We start from the raw sequence: 14,486 nt of genomic DNA, 5'->3' as shown, positions 1-14,486 counted from the left end.
GTTGAGGTCAGGACTCTGACTGGACCACTCCAGAAGGCGTATTCTGTGCTGTTGCACCCATTGTTTTGTTGAATGACTTGTATGCTTTGGGTCATTGTCCTGTTGCATCACCAATCCTCTGCGGAGCTTCAGTTGGCGGACAGATGGTCGTACGTTTTCCTGCAAAATGTCTTGATAAACTCTGGAATTCCGTCCAGGCCCTGAGGCAGCAAAGCAGCCCCAAACCATGATGCTCCCTCCTCCATGTTTTACAGTGGGGATGAGGTTTTGATGTTGGTGTGCTGTGCCTTTTTTTCTCAACACATTGTGTTGTGTGTTCTTCCCAAACAACTCAATCTTGGTTTCATCTGTCCACAGTATATTTTGCCAGTAGTTCTGTGGAACATCCAGGTGCTCTTTTGCAAACTTCAAACGTGCTGCAATATTCTTTTTGGACAGCAATGGCTTCCTCCGTGGTGTCCTCCCATGTACTCCATTTTTGTTTAATGTTTTCCTTATTGTAGATGTGTCAACAAAAAAGTTAGCATGTGCCAGAGATTTCTGTAGGTCTTTAGCTGACACTCTGGGATTCTTCTTTACCTCATGCAGCATTCTGCGCTGTGCTCTTGCAGTCATTTTTACAGGATGACCACGCCTAGGGAGAGTAGCAACAGTGCTAAACTTTCTCCATTTGTAGACAGTCTGTCTTACCGTGGACACATGAACATCAAGGCTTTTGGAGATACTTTTGTAACCCTTTCCAGCTTCATGCAAGTCAACAATTCTTGATCGTAGGTCTTCTGAGAGCTCTTTTCTGCGAGGCATGGTTCACATCAGACAGTGCTTCTTGAAACCAGTAAACCCAAAACAGGTGTGTGTTTTTTAAGGGCAGGACAGCTGTCAGCAATACATCCAATATCATCACACTGATTGGAGTCAAGGTTGGCTCACTCCTGGCTCCAATTAGCTCTGGGAGAAGTCATTAAGCTAGGGCCTCACATACTTTTTCCTCCCTGCACTGTGAATGTTTACATGTTATGTGCAATTAAACCATGGCAACATCTAATGTTTGTGTAGTATTATGTTCAGCAGACTGTGTTCTTCTATTTCATGCAAAACTCCACGTAATTCCAAGGAGTTCACATACTTTTTCTTGCAACTGTACATTAAGGAAGTACACATTATGAAGGTGAACCTACATGTTCAGTGGGCTTTATGTGTGCAAAAACATAATAAATAGAAAACAACAAATCTAAAAGTTTTTGCTGTGGCTTTTTGGGTTAGGAGTCACACTTTGCACAAGCAGAGGCATGTACACACACAGCAGGCAGCTGAGGATACTTCTAGAGGAGGGGGCAAACTGGAACAGAAAATCAGTCAGAGCTAGGCTGTAATATATGAGAATGACTGAATGCAGAATATGTGTCACTAGGCTAAAGCCAACATAAAAAAGGAACTATGCATCTTTAATGAAAGGCGTTTCCCTCTGGGCCCCTGTGGGCACCTGCTCATCCTTTGTCCTCAGGGAGGTCTTTTTTGCAAGAATTCCTCTGCCCTGAAAAGCACACAATTCTAGGGCACACACTGACGCCCTCTGTGGGAATTCTGTGGCACTACCACTCCGGTAAGGTCAATAGGGAAACATTAATGCTTCTAAGTATATGCAGCCGGTAACGAAGCAAAATTTTTTTCTCTTAGTAGTTTGTATATTGGATATTCTGATTTCAACATTTATTCTGTTCTGGATCCCATTGCTTCTTGCCTGCCCTGATTTTTGCTTGGATTATGATACTGTAAGCCTTGACCTGTGGCCATCTTGTGGTTCTGCCTCAAAACCCCCCCCCCCCCCACACACACACACACACACGGTGCTGTTCCTGTTTCTTAAATTGGTACCTCGCTGTCAGCTTGCATTCTTGACTTTGATTCCTTTCTTCTGAATTGGTCAGTTGTTACCAACCTTGGCTTGTATCCTGCCAACATTGCTGTCCGGTTACAAGGTGTTCCTGCATTTGTATGCATTTTCCTGGGGAACACTGGCCCAAAATATCAAAAGCCCTTTCCCCCCAAAATGCATGCCAGATCTTTGGTACAGGTTTTATAGGGGTAACCCACAAAAAAACTAATGGCATGCCCCCCCCAATTCATTACAATCCTTTAAACCAAGCACGCAGCCTGGCAGGCCATGAAAGCCTTAACCGTACCAGGCCACATGCCTTCAATATAGGCAGAGGGCCCATTGTTGAAGAGGACAAAGGCCTCTTCCCTACAACTCTGGTATGGGGATTGTGGGGATGCCGGATGAACCACAGTGAACACCTGTTACCACTCACGGCTTGTATCCTGTCTACATTTCTGTCATTTGCTCTGGTATCATGGGGTTCGTGTGTCTGGTTCCTCTCCAGTCATCTACAGTCATCTGGCCTACACACCTGACAAGTGCAAAACATACTCTCTGTAACACCGCTACTTATGCTACTCCATGTTCCCAAGTTCCCTGTTACCACTTCCAGGGGTTGTTGGGCAGTGGGTGTCAGAGAAGCCACCTAATCAATTTGGACTCCACCAGGTATGCGACAATGATACAGAAAGCAAAAAATAAAACTATAGGGGTTACAACCCCTCCTTGTTCTTTTTAAAACAAAACCACTTTGGGTTCCATTACTGTATGAAGTCTCGGGGCCCCAGGGATAAAAAAGCCATCCGTGTTGTGCTGGTGATTTGAGAGATGGGCCCCATTTTTGAGCCTCCATCTTGAAACAAAATGCTTGATGCTAAAGCACATATAAGATGGAATGTACACTTGTTGCTATATTGTTATTAATTTTTTTTTAATTCTCAGATAAACACAGAAAATAAAAAAGAGTGTAAAATGGATCTAGTGGACTAACTAATTTTGTACAAAAATGATCAAGTTTAAGGGCCCTTTCACACTAGGCATTGCATGTGAATGCTGTGCGGTTCCTGTGCGATTCACATGCAGTTCTGTGCAGTGCTATTTCATGCCCATTCATTTTAAATGGGCTGAAATCACACCGCACCAAAAGTAGTGCATGCACTACTTTTTGAAGGGCACGGCAACTGAATCGAATGGTACTTTTTTACCATGAGATCCAGTGCGGACTGGTGCAGGCAAACGCATTGCATTTGCAACCTGCGTTTGGGGTGTTAACTTTACATTAACACCCGCAGCAGATTGCAAGGACAGTGCGATTGGAATGCAGTGCAGGAAGCCAGACGGGAAAGCAGCTTTCCCGCACTGCATTCTAATGTGAAAGGGCCCTTAGTCAGCTAGATTCATGTCATATCTTGAACCTGACGCATGAAGTTTAGTTTTCATTTTCCGAACATTGAAATGTTACAATATTGTTGGTTTAACATGGATATGTATAGCAGTGGGAAGCAACAGCCAATCCAAATATTTCTACAAGGGCAGAGATAACGTGTAATATACAACAGAATTCTTATGCGCTGGTACAATAATAATAGTTCTATCTACAGACTATTTATGATAGAAAAAAAAATAAAATAAAAAAATGGGTTACATTCTGCAGCCTACATCAAAATCTGGGAAGATATAAAAGACACAAATGAAAGCAGCTCTGTATTCATTATCATTAGATTTTTTTGTTTATAAATGAAGTGTACAAGGTGCTATTAAAAAGTTTCACGTTTTACACTAGCTCTGTTTATAAGAAAGTACTTTATTTATCTATGTTTACACACTAACACCTCAAAATAGTCCCTTTCCACAGCAATGCAGCGCTCCCAGCGTTCCTGCCACGTCTGGAATGTGTCCTGGAAGTCTTCTTTTCGAAGTGCGTCAAGCACCTTCTGCTATTTGTGCAGGATCTCCTCAATGTTGTCAATACGGTGACCTTTGAGCTATATCTTTCTTTCTGGGAAGAGGGCAAAGTCTGTAGGATCCAACTCTGGTGAGTAGGGTGGGTGTGGAAGCGAGATCATTGCAACCTGGGGATGAACTTGGCAGCAACACAGCGCATGTTCATATCACACGTGAGGATTGCCTGGACTGTTCCGTATGACACACTGACAATGGCAGCAATGCTGTGGATTGTTCTCCGACAATCATCATTCACAAGTTGCAGAAGGGTTTCAAAATTTTTGAGGGTTGAGCTTGTTGAAGGTCTTCCTGATCTCTTGTTGTCTTCCAGTGATGTTCTTCCACTCTTGAAGCACACATGCCACTAAAAACACCTCAAACAACTTATTGCACCATCGCTGTAAACTTGCCGAATCATGTCAAAAGTCTCTGCGGCAGATTTGCCCAGTTTCACGCAAAATTTACCTTTTGCTGTTTGTTCTAACTTGCTGTCCATGATGGAATAGCAGATGTGGTAACACACATGGTCAGAATTGCACCAGTTGCACAGCTCCTGATGTACACAGGATGATGTCTTTTGGCACAATGACTTATGAAAGGTCGGTTCTCTCTGTGATTGTGCGTGCAGCCTTGTGCTACCAGATGTTGGCGTGTTACAAAACTAGTCTCAAAACTTTTGGATACTACCTTGCAAGTATCTGAATTAGACTTGTAGCCTATTTCATTCCTGTACAGCACAGCTCAGACTTGGAGAGGTGGAGAGATGAGCCCATCAGTCTGCTCCTTCTCTATTCACTGTCCAGTCATAGGCCAAGGGAGGGACAAGACCTGTCATTGTTTCTTAACTTCAGGTCTCCTGCCCTGCCAAATTGGGCTGTGCTGTGAGGCAAAGCCCATACCTTACCATTTAGGCTGGGTGTGACTTTTATGTGGAAGGAGACAAGTAATACAAATTTGTTCATGTGATGTGTTATGTTTAAAGAGATTTAAAGCGATCCTAAAGGTTATTATTTGTTTTTTGGGGGGGGATACCAAACATGTCTATACTTACCTGCTGTGTGCAGTGGTTTTGCACAGTCCAGCCTGGATCCTCCTCTTCTCTGGCCCCCCGCAGGCTCTCCTGGCCCTTCCCTCCTGTCAGGTGCCCCCACAGCAAGCAGCTTGCTTTGGGGCACCAACTGCTCCTTGTGTTCATTCACACACGGAGCTGTGGCTTGGCCCTGCCCCCTCCCTCTCCTCATTGGCTGAATGGCTGTGATTGACAACAGCTCTCTCAGCCAATGAGTAGGCAGAGATACAGGACAGCCGAGGCTGTCATTCACATTGCTGGATCGTGATGAAGTTCAGGTAAGTATTGAGGGGGCTGGGGGCACTGCTGCACACACAGAATGCATGAAGGTAAAAAACCTTCAGCCTTTACAACCACTTTAATTCTTTTGGTTTATAGTGTATAATATAGTTTTTGTATACAAAATATAACTGGATACTAACATTTATAGGTAAAGTTGATCCAGGCAATATCCGATTGAATCTTGGAAGGAATTGTTTTCCCAGCAGGAGCAAATTGGATCATGCTTTGCTAGGTTTCTTTTTTGCCTTCCTCTGGATCAACTGTGGGTAAAGGATTATAACTTTTTTTATGGTTGAACTGGATGGACTTTTATCTTTTTTCAGCCAGATTAACTATGTAACTATGTATAAAGAAATAAACTTTGTTTCACAATATGAGTCACACAGTCTGCATATATTCAAACCATGACTCCTAGACATAGAAGGGAATTTACAAAGGCTGAAGACAGAATCTGGAGCAACTGTGCATGGCAGCCAATCAGCTTCTAGCTTGCACTTTTAAAGTGGATGTTCAGCCAAATCCTAACTATTTCTAATCCTACTGGTAGCAACATTCTAAACCTAATCTATCTAGCCCTGAAAAGAAGAAATAGCTATACATCCCTTTTCTGAAGCCAATCTGGACCTCCAGGGCTCTCCAAGATACTTGGCTGATGATGACAGCAGCACACACATGGTACTTTGATCACTACAATATCGATTTTAAAGACTCATGCCAATTTTTATGTGATTTTCCAAGGAAATCTACACATGAAATAACTAGCATTTCTGGATTTTGGCATTGCTTTTTTGGAGGTCAAAGTGGGCTGACTTTTGCAGATAATATTTTAATCAGGAGCACTGCTTGTGCTTATAGCTAGACTATGTAATGTGTATTATAGACTTCATAGCCAGCAGTTCCTAATATGTATCTATGGTAAAAATGTAAGATAATTAATTTCCACATTCTATTTCAATTATTTCTAGCCTACTTCTATTAATCTGAATGATCTTGAAGTCTGTAAACTTACTTTGTGAAGATCCCCACACTTTTACTTCCATGACTTCTGTGACATGTAGTCACTATGTCCTGTGGGTAGGCACTGCTGGGTCACACATTTCACAGAGCCTGCCTTCTGAACTACATTGAAGCTGAAAGGAGGAGTTTCAGGAGGCAGAGTCAGTACTGGAATCACTTCTTGCAATCGGCAAGGTAGCATGGGATATGTAGTCCTTAGTATTTGAAAGTAAACAGCTGAGGAGAGGCTGCGAAGCATGCCGGGAATTCAGGAAGTTGTGGAAAGACATGGGAAGCAGACAAAGCAGAACTCACAGCATGAATGGAGATTTTTCTAATACGTTTAAGGATTGGCTGCCATCTACTATTAGCTGCTAATATCACAGTGTTATGTATAAGCACTTCTTGTCTCTGGGAGGATGGTTTAAAAATTCTCAGGAGGAGGAAGTGGAGAGAGAGAGGAACTGACATCATTTGTCCACTGATAGGAGCTGTATTACTGCAATACTGTATTTTACCCAGACCAGAAGCAGAGACTATTAGGAGCGTAGCACCCTCCTAGCTAGGTACTAGGATTAGTTAGGTTTAATACCGGCTCGCTGTGTTCAGTGGAGCTGTGTGTGTTTTTGTCAGGTGAATTTGGCTTGCCTTGCTGTATCAGTGTGGCTGCAATTGATAAGTTACTGTAGGTCTGTTCAGTGTTCTCAACTGCTGCCAGTCTGAGAGCTCCCTCTGCTTTCCAGAAATCAGTAGAACATTCTGTATCATTGGTGTGGAGCTACACAGATGACAGCATGAATATTTATACAGCTCTGGCCAATTCCAGGGAGCAGGGCCCTGAAGGATACTGGGAGACTGTATATATTCTCTGAACACACTGAGCTCTGGGTTGTGGGGCAGAGGACAATACAACCCTGGTCAAAAGTTTGAAGAATGACACAAATATTAATTTTCATAAAGTCTGCAGCTTCAGTCTCTTTCAATCTTTTGTCAGATGTTACTATGGTATACTGAAGTATAATTACAAGGATTTCATAAGTGTTAAAGGCATTTAATGACAATTACACAATTACATTAGGTTTATGCAAGGAGTCAATATTTGCAGTGTTGACCCTTCTTTTCAAGACCTCTGCAATTCACTCTGGCATGCTGTCAATTAACTTCTGGGCCACATCCTGACTGATGGCAGCCCATTTAATCAATGCTTGGAGATTATCAGAATTTGTGGGGTTTTTTGTTTACCCGCCTCTTGAGGATTGACCACAAGTTCTCAATGCAGTCCATCACCCATTAACTACCATAGCAAGGTCCTTCCCCCAGACTACATTTACCACAGTTCAGTGCAGCCTGCATCAAAGTCTCTGAAGTTCCTTGTGCCCACTTGCTCCCTCTGCTGACTGGTGACTGGACAACGTTGACTGAGTCAGCATAAAAGTCTGGTAGGAGCATATAGTGCAACTGCAACACAATGGCCTTATAGTTGCTCCCTCTGCTAGCCAAGTACCTGGCTACACTAATATCCTATATCATTGATTGTACTTTTTTCCCTGTGGATTGATCCACCAGTCCACACCAGCATAGTTCTAGGTGAGATCATTTGGAATATTGTTTTCACTGATGTCAACATTGGCTTGTTCAAACCCTCTGCTACACACTCTGGAGAAACCAGAAATGGATTAGGACACCCACATCAACAGAATGTTCACCGACCACCAGTGTACTGGCCTTTGCCAATGAACACTAATGAAGGCTTTTTGTGACCATTATTATAATGAAGAATTATAAAGGGGGTATTTTGCTACTGGCCACCAATGTATTGGGTCATTTCCACTGGCCACCAATGTATTGGGTCATTTCCACTGGCCACCAATGTATTGGGTCATTTCCACTGGCCCTCAATGTATTGGGTCTTTTCCACTGACCACCAATAAAGATATTGTGCAGCAAACTCCTTTGTGAAGAGGGACTTCATCAAAATTTTGACACAAGGCCATCTGAATTCCGTATTCCTAAATTCCACATTTTGATAAATAGTGTCAAATCGTTATAATTCTTTTATTTAGGGAAAAAGTACAAAAGCAGGCCCATGGATAAGGGGGTACCATCGGTCCTCCTGTATGGGGCCCAGCAAGCTGGGTAAATCAGATGTGTGTGTGTGTGGGGGGGGGGGGGTGATCAGCATGGCAAGGGGAAAATTACTGGAGCCAATCCCCTATATAGCTCCCTCTGCAGCAGCAGCAGCTGAAAGCTGGCTTCTTCTCCTCTCCCTCTCTCCCTCCCGTTGGCGTTTAGCTGATGCAGACAGATATACAGGGGATCAGTTCCAGTAATCCCCCCCATGCACCCATCACCCTCCCTGTGCACCATATGTTTCCCCTTTTTGCCCAAGCCCCCCTGTGTGCCCCCACCCCAGCAGTGCTGCTGGCTTCCCTCCTCTCCTTCCCACCAGCAGCTGCAAGCACACAATAGGATCCTTCAGGATGGAGAGTGGGGAAAGGGTCTGGTAAATATGTCACAATATCCAGCCCCTTCCTTTCCTGAATGAACACAGCAAGTGATTGGTACTGATCACTCACCGTGTTTGTTCAAACTAAAGCATAGTAAACTGTGGAGGGGGAGCCTTTCAGGTTGGCTGTATGGGGCCCTGTGGTTTCTAACAGCAGTCCTGTACAAAAGTCATATAAATTATTTTATGGATGAAATTATTTGCATTTTGGATTTACTTTTTTTGCTAAAGGTGAAATGATGCTTTAAACTTATTTTTGGGTGCATATAAACAACTGGCTAATCCTGGCAGTAGCAATAATGTGAAAACATAGGATTCAGAGACATGAAGATTAATTATAACACAGCAAATGATGTCACATCCTTAATTTCAGGTCCTGTGAACACAAATACAGAAAATAACTTTCAAATTTAAGCCTTTCATTCTGGCACTTGCTGCTTCTCAGCAGATAAACAGTGTAATATTTGGATTTTCATGTAATTAATGGCTTTGCCATCCCTTGAGAGCTAATGCATCTTGATTTACTTGGGTCACAGTACACTAAGGAATTATTAAGTGTGTTTGTGCCAATGATGTCATAAGGCACAGCTGACATCAAATGGATAATGCCAGGCTATGGCCAATGACATTTAAAGGGGCAAATAAATCATTGAATGGGATAGTCCAGGAAACTTTTAGAGAGGATATGAAAGCAAATATGTCCTTGTTCATATAGCTAATAGGTGAAAAAAAAATATTAATTAGTTTGTTTTGTATGATTAGAAAATTTAGTCTACAATTCTGCAGTTCTTGCACACAAATGCCTTGTTTTTAGGTATTTGTGCATTTTTTACATTTACTTATCTGAACGCAGCCTATTGCTTTCAATGGGCCTGTACATACAGACATATAAATATCAGTAAACAATCTTTATGTTTAGAGCAGTAAAAAATTTACAAAAATCTGCATTACCGGTCACTATTTTACGAGCGTACAGGAAAATATCCATGTATGAGAGTAAATCATACCCTTAGAACAGAATACCGGTATATCGTTTGAATATTTGGCATTTTGGGAGCTATAAGAATTTTCACGCACATCTCTGCACATATGTGCATGGCAAGGCTTAAATGATTTTTTTTAGTGCAGGAACTTTCTGCCAGGAAGATCTGGTCTTCATACATCAGTACCAGTGTAAGGACCCTGAAAGTACAGGAGTAGGTGGACCTTCCATTCATCAGACTGTCCTCCATTCACAGAACACTTTTCATTGCTGGAGACTAAAGTACAGTTTCTATGAATGGAGGATAGGGGCGGAAAGGTCAGAAATAGTCAGCACTCCTGATCAGCGCATATTAACCCCTGAAGTACAGTAAGTTTGCAACTAAATGCACAGCCAGCAGCACAAGGGACACATCACATTGGCTGTAAGTAATGTCCCTTGTGCTGATATTTTTAAAAAAATTTCTGACTAAGCTTAGGTTTAAAGCATTAGTTCACCTTTACCAAAATACTGCCTATGAGGGTAAGAGATGTTTGTAGATAAAGCATACTGTACAGCTTTGACCAGCAATGCTGCCACAGAAGAGATAGTGGACTTTGCATGTGCGTGGCTCGAGAGCTCGCTCCTGTGATGTTAAATATTAAATGGAAATGATTGCAGTTATCAAGGTAGCATTACGTGTTTCTATATCTAGATTTATCATGTTTTTAGATATAATCCACCGGTACTATACTATACTGATACCAGAAGGGAGAGGGGGATGGGGTGGGGTCTTGGTGCTATGGATTTTCACTGAGTGTCCCATTCCTGACCCCTGCCTCCCTTTGGCGCTTTCTAGGCCCCTACTATCTACAGAGCGTGATGTTGATTATTAGTGTGTTATATAATAATTATGAATATCAGTACTGTTCTAGAGCATTGGTGCATACAGTATATTGGCTCCTGAAGAGGTGGACTGTGTCCAGGAAACGCGTCGGGCCACTAAGAATCACCTTTTCTGGATATGATGCACAATATTTTTGAGATGTTTTTTATAACTTTGTAATTAGGTGTTGCAATATTTTACATGTAATGGTGATGTATTCTTGTAGAAAAAACTTTTATGAATATGAATTAAATTAAAAAATATATTTTTATATATAATTTTGTGTCTCAAAAGTCCCATTTCACTACATTTTGTATTACTGCTGGACACAGTGACACTATGTGCAAAGTTCTGGTGGCGGTAAAGGATTCACTCTCCTTCCCACATGACAGTTCTGACTGGGGATGGGGACTCTAAGTTGCATCTTTTCCTTGTACTCAGAACTGTGGTGTATGCAGTGACAGAGGCTGGAATTAAAGTGAACACTGAGCTTTGTAACAGTCTGACATTTTAATACCAAATTGACATGTAACACATGTAATGTTGTGTAACATTAGTATTCAGGTCTGAAAACAGATTCAAAGTAACAAATGTCATGGTATGCAGAAAACACTCCATATGACGTAAACAAAAAAAAAAGTAACCAGTTAATGTAACATTGTCAACTCCAAGGGGTCTTTTTATATAACATTTGTTTCCTGAATCTCAGAAATATTTGTGCAAACTAAACAAAAATTCACCTTATGATTTAGAATAGATGGGAAATAATAAAAAAAACAGCACTCCGTTGCGGTAGCTGTCCCCCGTTGGCTCTAAGTCCAAGAACTGAGCAATCAAAGACCACTGATCGCTCAGTTCTCAGGTCCACTCTGAGCAGAGAGCAGTAACTATTAGTCACTGCTCTGTGTTCTGTCCCTCCAGTGCTCACTCGTGTGCCCGGCTGTGGAGAGGATGGGAATGGCTGGCCTGGGCTCTCAGCGGTGCAATGAGAGGCTGAGCCAGCTGCTGGTCAGGCATTTAGGTAGATCCCTCCCTTAAATTTGGGATCCCTGCAGAGCCTGGACCGGCTCTGTGACGTCAGCCAACAGCAGGCTGTAGAAGTAGCTTTGGCCATACTTCTTTGTTAACATCTGTATTAAATCAGTTTTATCTAGTGGCCAAAATTTAGTATAGTGTTCTGAAATACCTCAGAGAGAGCATATACTGCATTTTGGCCATTACATGGAGCTGATGATACAGGAGTTAATCTATTCAAAAACAAAAAGGTGAAATTTCGATCAGTTTGCACAAATGTTTCTGACATTCCTGCAACAAATGTTTTATAAATAGCCCTTTAGCCCGGGTTCACACTAATGTGGTGCGGCATGGGAATCCTGTGCGTTTCCCGCACTGCATTGCAATCGAATCACGTTCATGCAATCTGGTGTCAATGTTAAATGAATGACACCCCAAAACAGATTGCAAAACGTGATGCGATTGTCAGAAATCGCATCGCATGAGTGAGAACACCCATGTGATGCGATTCAAGTGCGGATAAATAAAAAGGGTCGTGCACGTGCGTTGCGATTCCTGTGTGAATTACATGCGGTGTCCCACACTGCATTAGTGTGAACCCAGACTTAATGTACATAAAAACCTGCACGCATTATAGAGCACTGGTTTGACAAAATAGATCCTCTAGATTATTGCTTGTAATATGAATCTGAAAAATTGATGAACATGATCTAATATAAATAATGGCATATGCACAAAGCCTAGCTTTGATAGAGAGGTGAAATGACATCACTGCAGTTGCAGACTCAGCAGGTCACATGGGATGTGCTTATAATAATTTGAAAGTGGTTCTAAAGGCAGAAGGGCTTTTTTTACCTTAATGCATTCTATGCATTAAGGTACAAAACTTTCTGTGTGCAGCTTCCCCCTCAGCCCCCCTTATACTTACCTGAGCCCCATCTCGATCCAGCGATGTGCATGAGAGCTCTCCTGGGTCTCTCTCTTCTCATCGGCTCACACAGCAGTTGGAGCCATTGGCTCCTGCTGTTCTCAATCACAGCCAGTGTGCCAATTAGGAGAAAGAAGGAGGTGGGGCTGAGCCACACTCTGTGTGTGAATGGACAATGTCCATTCACAGGAGCATGGCTCAGGGGCGAGCCTGCTTGAGTGCCCCCATAGCAAGAGGCTTGCTATTGGAGGCACTTGGCACGGTGGAGGAGCCAGGACTACCAGTGGAGGACCCACAAATAAGGGGACTAGGGCTGCTCTGTGCAAAACCATTACAAAGAGCAGGTAAGTATACAATGTTTTGGGGTTTTTTTTCTTTAATTACAAACTTTAGAATTATTTTAATAAAATAACAATCATTCACACTTAAATTTTTTTTTTTTTTGCGTGACCTGGAATGTACACCATCTGTGGTTACCAAAACAGACCTGTGGTGTTCTCATGTTCTCAGCTGTCGCATCTTTATACTTGGCTTTAAGTGACTGTGACTGTGCCACAAAAAAATTATAGTCAGATATTAGGGCTCATTGAGATGAGCATTCAGACTCTTCCTCCGATCTCAGCCGCTGTCCGCCACACATCTATGTTCCAATGTGTCCGCTCCTGCGTTTCCGGGGATCCAGTCCTGCCCACATGCCATGTTTTACCATGTGACTGTGTCCTGTGCTGCCACTGCCTGTACATCTGCTTCTTCAGGCTGCCTGCACGCAGCTCCGAGGAGGATTCACACACAGATTGGAGGATGGGATGGGTCTGATCGCCTGTCTGAATGAACCCTTAAAGAGACTCTATCACTGAGTTGAAAGATGTAATAAAGCAACAACTGCAAAAGAAGTGAGATTAAACCCACTTGTCTCACTGCCCTTTCATTCAAGAGGTGCACCCTATGGCAGGATATTCATGACTGATACTTCAACAAGTACCACGTGCCTATGTCCCCCATTATTGTGTCCAGTGGGGGACCAGGTATCTGACTCATCATGAAGAGGTTGTTCCTCTGCAGAAGAGGAAGAGGTGGCAGGACAGGGGTTTAGAAAGCTTTTTCTTTTGAAGAGGGTGTTTTTCTACATTTTTAAAGGTGGCAACAGAGTAATGCAGGCCATAGATGGGTCGGAAATCGGCCGATTTTTCGGCCGAAAATAAAATCGGCCGATTTTCGGATCGTTAGTGGGCTAATTGTTCGTCCGTTTTTTGGTATTTTGGCAGATTTTTTTTATCGGTAAAGTTGGAAAAAAATCTTCGCAGCAATGATTGGCAAATCGGCCGATCTTTTTACCGATAAAAAAATCTGAGGAAGACAAAAAGAAGAAGAAAAAAAGAATAAGAGGATGAAGAAGAAGAACAAGAAGAAGAAGAAGAGGAAGAGGAAGAAGAAGAGGAAGAGGAAGAAAGAAGAAGAAGAGGATGATGAAGAAGAAGAGCATGAAGAAGAGCATGAAGAAGAGGAAGAAGAAGAGGAAGAAGAAGAAGAGGAAGAGGAAGAAGAAGAGGATAAAGAAGAAGAGGATAAAGAAGAAGAGGAAGAAGAAGAGAAAGAAGAAGAAGAGGAAGAAGAAGAAGAAGAGGAAGAAGAAGAAGAAGAGGAGGAGGAAGAAGAGGAGGAAGAAGAGGAGGAGGAAGAAGAGGAGGAAGAAGAGGATGAAGAAGAAGAGGATGAAGAAGAGGAAGATGAAGAGGAAGAGGATGAAGAAGAGGATAAAGAGGAAGAGGAAGAAGAAGAGGAAGAAGAAGAAGAAGAGGAGGAAGAAGAGGAGGAAGAAGAGGAGGAAGAAGAAGAAGAGGAGGAAGAAGAAGAAAAGGAAGAAGAAGAGGATGAAGAAGAAGAAGAGGATGAAGAAGAGGAAGAAGAAGAGGAAGATGAAGAAGAAGAGGAAGAAGAAGAGGATGAAGAAGAGGAAGAAGAATAGGATGAAGAAGAGGATGAAGAAGAGGATGAAGAAGCTGAAGAAGAGGATGAAGAAG

Source organism: Staurois parvus, unplaced genomic scaffold (genome assembly GCF_062004578.1).
Source record: "Staurois parvus isolate SC_StPar_1 unplaced genomic scaffold, SC_StPar_1.0 ptg001328l, whole genome shotgun sequence".
Classification (NCBI taxonomy): domain Eukaryota; kingdom Metazoa; phylum Chordata; class Amphibia; order Anura; family Ranidae; genus Staurois; species Staurois parvus.
This window is presented reverse-complemented; position numbering follows the sequence as displayed.